We start from the raw sequence: 6,718 nt of genomic DNA, 5'->3' as shown, positions 1-6,718 counted from the left end.
TAGTTTTGGAAGTTTTAGCCACAGCAATCAGAAAAGAAAAAGAAATAAAAGGAATCCAAATTGGAAAAGAAGAAGTATAGCTGTCCCTGTTTGCCGATGACATGATACTATACATACAGAGTCCTAAAGATGCTACCAGAAATCTAGTAGAGCTAATCAATGAATTTGGTAAAGTAGCAGGATACAAAATTAATGCACAGAAATCTCTTGCATTTCTATACACTAATGATGAAAAATCTGAAAGAGAAATCAATAAAACACTCCCATTTACCATTGCAACAAAAAGCATAAAATACCTAGGAATAAACCTACCTAAGGAGACAAAAGACCTGTATGCAGAAAACTATAAGACACTGATGAAAGAAATTAAAGATGATACAAACAGATGGAGAGCTATACCATGTTCTTGGATTGGAAGAATCAACATTGTGAAAATGACTATGTTACCCAAAGCAAGCTAGATTCAATGCAATCCCTATCAAACCACAATGGCATTTTTCACAGAACTAGAACAAAAAATTTCACCATTTGTATGGAAACACAAAAGACCCCAAATAGCCAAAGCAATCTTGAGAAAGAAAAACGGAGCTGGAGGAATCAGGCTCCCAGACTTCAGACTATACTACAAAGCTACTGTAATCAAGACAGTATGGTACTGGCACAAAAACAGAAATATAGATCAATGGAACAGGATAGAAAGGCCAGAGATAAACCCATGCACATACGGTCACCTTATTTTTCATAAAGGAGGCAAGAACATACAATGGAGAAAAGACAGCCTCTTCAATAAGTGGTGCTGGGAAAACTGGACAGCTAAATGTAAAAGAATGAAATTAGAACACTCCTTAACACCATACACAAAAATAAACTCAAAATGGATTAAAGACCTAAATGTACAGCCAGACACTATAAAACTCTTAGAGGAAAACATAGGCAGAACACTCTATGACATAAATCACAGCAAGATCCTTTTTGACCCACCTCCTGGAGAAATAGAAATAAAAACAAAAATAAACAAATGGGACCTAATGTAACTTCAAAGCTTTTGCACAGCAAAGGAAACCATTAACAAGATGAAAAGACAACCCTCTGAATGGGAGAAAATATTTGCAAACAAAGCAACTGACAAAGGATTAATCTCCAAATTTACAAGCAGCTCATGCAGCTCAATATCAAAAAAACAAACAACCCAATCCAAAAATGGGCAGAAGACCTAAATAGACCCTTCTCCAAAGAAATATACAGATTGCCAACAAACACATGAAAGGATGCTCAACATCACTAATCATTAGAGAAATGCAAATCAAAACTACAATGAGGTATCACCTCACACCAGTCAGAATGGCCATCATCAAAAAATCTACAAACAACAAATGCTGGAGAGGGTGTGGAGAAAAGGGAACCCTCTTGCACTGTTGGTGGGAATGTATATTGATACAGCCACTTTGGAGAACAGTATGGAGGTTCCTTAAAAAACTAAAAATAGAACTATCATATGACCCTGCAATCCCACTATTGGGCATATACCCAGAGAAAACCATAATTCAAAAAGAGACATGGGGGCTTCCCTGGTGGCGCAGTGGTTGAGACTCTGCCTGCCAATGCAGGGGACACGGGTTCGAGCCCTGGTCTGGGAAGATCCCACATGCCGCGGAGCAACTAGGCCTGTGAGCCACAACTACTGAGCCTGCGCGTCTGGAGCCTGTGCTCCACAACAAGAGAGGCCATGATAGTGAGAGGCCCGTGCACCGCGATGAAGAGTGGCCCCGCTTGCCGCAACTAGAGAAAGCCCTCGCACAGAAACGAAGACCCAACACAGCCAAAAAAAAAAAAAAGACATGTACCACAATGTTCACTGCAGCACTATTTACAATAGCCAGGACATGGAAGCAACCTAAGTGTCCATTGACAGATGAATGGATAAAGAAGATGTAGCACATATATACAATGGAATATTACTCAGCCATAAAAAGAAACGAAATTGAGTTATTCGTAGTTATGTGGATGGACCTAGAGTCTGTCCTACAGAGTGAAGTAAGTCAGAAAGAGAAAAACAAATACCATATGCTAACACATAGATACGGAATCTAAAAAAAAAAAAAAGAATGGTTCTGAAGAACCTAGGGGCAGGACAGGAATAAAGACGTCGATGTAGAGAATGGACTTGAGGACACGGGGAGGGGAAGGGTAAGCTGGGACGAAGTGAGAGAGTGGCATGGACATATATACACTACCAAACGTAAAATAGATAGCTAGTGGGAAGCAGCCGCATAGCACAGGGAGATCAGCTCAGTGCTTTGTGTCCTCCTAGAGGGGTGGGATAGGGACGGTGGGAGGGAGATGCAAGAGGGAGGAGATGTGGGGATGTATTTATATGTATAGCTGATTCACTTTGTTATACAGCAGAAACTAACACAGCATTGTAAATCAATTATACTCCAATAAAGATGTTAAAAAAAAAAGTCAAGTGTCCAAGCAGTTGCAGAAGTCTAGGAGGTGGACTTGATCTTCCACAAGGCATGGAATTGACATAGATAAAACCAATTACATGTAGGTCTCTGAGGAGTAAGGGGACTCCAGCTGATAGTAACTGAGAATTATATTGATAATAATAACTATAGCTACCATTTACAGAGCACTTATGGACAAAGCATCAAGAACCATAGCCTTATGTTATAAACTTGGAGTATATTTTTATGTCATTTAACTACAGGTAACTACAGATCTCAGATTGTTTTCATGTCATTGTTTCTCATTTTATCTCTTCTGTTGGCAGTTAGCATCATGCTCGTCACTTCTGGGCAATGAAGTATTCCTTGATTCCTCTCTTGATAAGCTTATAAGCTGAAGGGCTTTTATTTTACCTTCATAGCAAAAATATTCAATGAAGAGGGAAAAGGAGACTCCTAGAAAGCTGAAGGAAGGCTAAAAGAAGACAACCAAAATTGTTGTCTGGGCTCTGTCCATCTCACCTGCATTCAGCAATAACCCCCTTGCTGGCTGCTGCTTCCACCTTTGGCCTCCTCACAAAACGTGTGAAAGTCAGATCACGTCACTCCTCCACATCCACCACTGATTTCCCCGTTCATGGGTAAACTCCAGTTTTCCCACGAGCTCTGGTTCACCAAATAGACTGCCAGGTATTTCTCCAAAAAAGATGGGTTGATTTGGGATTGGCAGAGAATTACAACTTGGGATCTCCAACCATGGTGAGTCATGTGCAAGTCCCCCACAGTAAGGGAAGGAGAGACTTTGTAGAGAGGAAAGGGAAGTTGGGAAAGTTAGAGTAAACCCAGAATCCATGGCTTTTCATTGGCTGAGTCCTCATAAAAAGAAGAGCAGTCTTTCTTTTTCCTGTTGGGCTCAGCTATCATCTCAGGACATGAGAACTCCCCCTTCTGGTCTCCAAACTTTATTTAATTGAGGTTTCTGTTTCTTAAATTTTACAGTTGCAAGCCTTATGTGATCTGTGCTCTAGACGCAGCTCCCTGCAGTCCACGGCATCTCTCACTGCTCTCTCCTGTGTTCATTTCACTCCAAGCGCCCTCCAGCCTCAGGGCCTTCCCACTGGCCCATCTGTCGGCCTGCACTACTTCTCTCAAGTGGCCGAATGGTTCCTTCCCTCACTCCTGACAATATTACCTGTGAGGCTTTTCCCCACCACCTGATACAAAATAACAAACCTCTCTCATTGCCTCTTCCCCTTTACCTGATTTCTTATTCTTCATAACACTTTCACTAGATATCCCATTATATTTGTTTGTTGTCTCTCTCTCTCCTCTAGTGTAAACTCCCTGCAGACAGGGACTTGGTCCATTTCATTCATTTTACATCCAGCACTTAGAACAGTGCCTGACATCTAGTAGAAACACAGTTTTATGTTTTCAACAGGCTTATTGAGATATATGTGATACTATCTTATTTTTGAGTGAATAAATGAATGAATGAATAAATGAGCAAGGGAAAAAAGAGAGAAATAAAAGTTAAGGAAGCAGTTCCTTGTTTAAATAAGGTACCTTCTTGGGAGTTACTGCTTGAGGCTAGATATCTATCGGAGGTCATTAAAACAATCTTATCATGACTCACATAATGATCAAAAAGAAAACAGATTGAATTTGAGGCAAGGGCTTTAATAATAGAGAGATGATTATGGCTTTCGAGAATCTAAAACCCACTTATCTGTGTTGTTGTTGTTGTTTTTAACTCTGTACTCTGTAGTTGTTTCTTTCCAAAGAATAAACAATGGTGTCACCATAAAATCCATAATTAATGCAATATTTTTTTTCCTGAGTTCTGAAGAAAACACAGGCCTTTCCCATAAGAAAATTTAAAAATATATTTAAAGACTACATAGACTGCCTTTTTCTAGTGCGAAGGCTGTAATCATGAAGTAAATCCGCGGATATTCCTCCGGAGCTCTTCTGATACAAAGACTGCTCCAAGCGTGGCTCAAAGACCAGCAGCCTCAGCATCACGTGCGAGCTTGATAAGAGCGCAGAATATGGGCCTTACCTTGACCTCTAGAGTCGGAATCTGCATTTGAACAGGTGATTCTTAGGGATATTTAAGTTTGAAAAGCACTACTCTAAGTAGCTTTTACTGTAGTCTAGAAGGAGGTCCGTGCAGGCTAATTCTGTTTGCTGAGAGTTTTGTCTGGGAATTCAGAGCCCCATGTACCTACACTCCAAAAACAGAAGGGGGAGCCCTAATCCCCCCAGTTGCCAGATCTAATTGGAGTTGCTTCCTGTTCTTTGCAGGGCTGGCGGGGTTAAAGGGGCTAGGAGAAGCGGCATAAGGAGAGAAGGAAAACCAAAAAACCTGCTGCCCCCTGTTTGTGGGAATGGAGGAAGCCAGGGAATCTGGCAGAGCCCTGGGCCTCAGAGAGGTACTGAGGACAGAATCAGAGCAGGAAGAAAACAGAAAGGGAAACAGAGTCAAGATTTTATACTTCTAATTCTGTTTCTTGTTCTCTGAGTCTCTCTGGTTATTTTCATCTCTTTACAACATTTCCCCTACATTTCTGCTTTCTCTTTTTTTCTTCTCTGGAAAAATAATGATAGTAATAATGATAATACCTTATACATACCATGATACTATACACTATCTGGTTCATAACAGATAGAACAATATTTTATAGAATGCAATTTTATAGAATTTTTTGCAAATGAGGAATATTCCATAACTTTCTCACATTTTCTTTATTGGCTTATCATTCAAAGTAGTTCTTGTTTCCATTCATTTTGGCAAGTTTTGGAGGTTTCTCTGGTGCACAAAGTCATCTTTGTTATTGCCACCATGAGGGTGGAGAGGAGGCTTATTAGCAAAATCCCGGAGGTGAAAGACTGCAGAGGGAGAATTCTAGAAACTAGAAATGAAGTGTAAGCGCTCAATGCTTTGGCATGGTGGTGGCTCACCAAACACAAATGACTTCCCAGACCCTATCTGCACCATCTACTTCACTCCTTTGCCTTGAAAATGAGTATAACTACAAAGAAAATGGGATGAGAGGTATAAAATGTGCCATCTGGGTCCTTAGCAAGCTCCGTGTTCTTTTCAAATTCTTAGTCTTTACAATTCTTTTTCACCTTCTATTTTGATTTATTTCATAAACATTGCAAAACTAAAGTGGCCCATCAGCTTTGCAGCCAAGCCACACACTGGATTATACTTTCCTCTTCTAAATGGGTTTGCTGATGAATTGAAACAAAAGCCTGAAAGAAAATAATCCAAAACTTTCTTGGACTCCTCAAGATGTCAAATCTCCTGATTCTCTGACACCAACTGCATGTTTAACTCACTTTGATTTTGGGTCTCTACCTACAGACTCCATGAAAAAAAAAAATAGAGAGGCCTTCTGGGTTCAGGTTGAACTGCAGATTCAGACAATGAACAAAGATGTGCTTTACATTCTTCAATTACTGAAATTGAATTAATTCTTATTTTCTTGAAAGCAGATAAAAACAGACCAGATTCCTAGAATTTATATAATACTGAAATAAATGCTTGAACATTGTATTCCCATATTTCTTCACTTTACGTATGTTTCATTTCTCAGATATCATAAAATCTATAGACAGAAGCAGTGAGTTTTTTTGAGCGAAAGGATAAGGTGGGTTTTTTGACAAAGTCTCACACTTTATCAGAAGTGGACACTCTGCTCAGGAATGCCTTTAAGTTATTTAGTTAAGTCAGTTTTCGTCAGCTTTTTAGTTTTGTCTCCTGTAGGGTCAGCCTGATCAGAAGAGAAGGCAGGAAGAAGAGATCCTCAGCTAGCCTGACCCCAGGCCTGGTTACTGCGAGCAGAAAGGGTTCTCAGGGTAGGTCAGAACAGAGGTGGTAGGAAAGGGCTTTCAGGAGTGAATATGACTCCCAAGACATAGTGAAAAAATGGGTCAGTGACCGGGAATCTGTAGAGACAGGTGGAGTCCAGCCAAGTGGCCAGACCCAGGGATTAGGTTCCAGAACCAAGGAACCAAAAAGTAGATAGACAGGAATGGATGTCACGCCTGGACTCTCAGCCCAGGGTGAGCAAAGCCCGACTGTGCCTGTTCAGGTTTTAACCCAAGTGAAGTTGGACAAGATTGTTCACTTATGGCTGTTCTTTATAAAGCTGCATGCACTCTGTACCCCACATTCTAAGGGAGCCATTGTAACTGTTGACAAGAACAAGTAGAGAGAGAGCTGGATGTCAGTCCTCAGTGGCCCCCTCAGCCAGTTA

The sequence above is a fragment of the Eubalaena glacialis genome, chromosome 3, assembly GCF_028564815.1.
Source record: "Eubalaena glacialis isolate mEubGla1 chromosome 3, mEubGla1.1.hap2.+ XY, whole genome shotgun sequence".
NCBI classification, from domain to species: domain Eukaryota; kingdom Metazoa; phylum Chordata; class Mammalia; order Artiodactyla; family Balaenidae; genus Eubalaena; species Eubalaena glacialis.
This window is presented reverse-complemented; position numbering follows the sequence as displayed.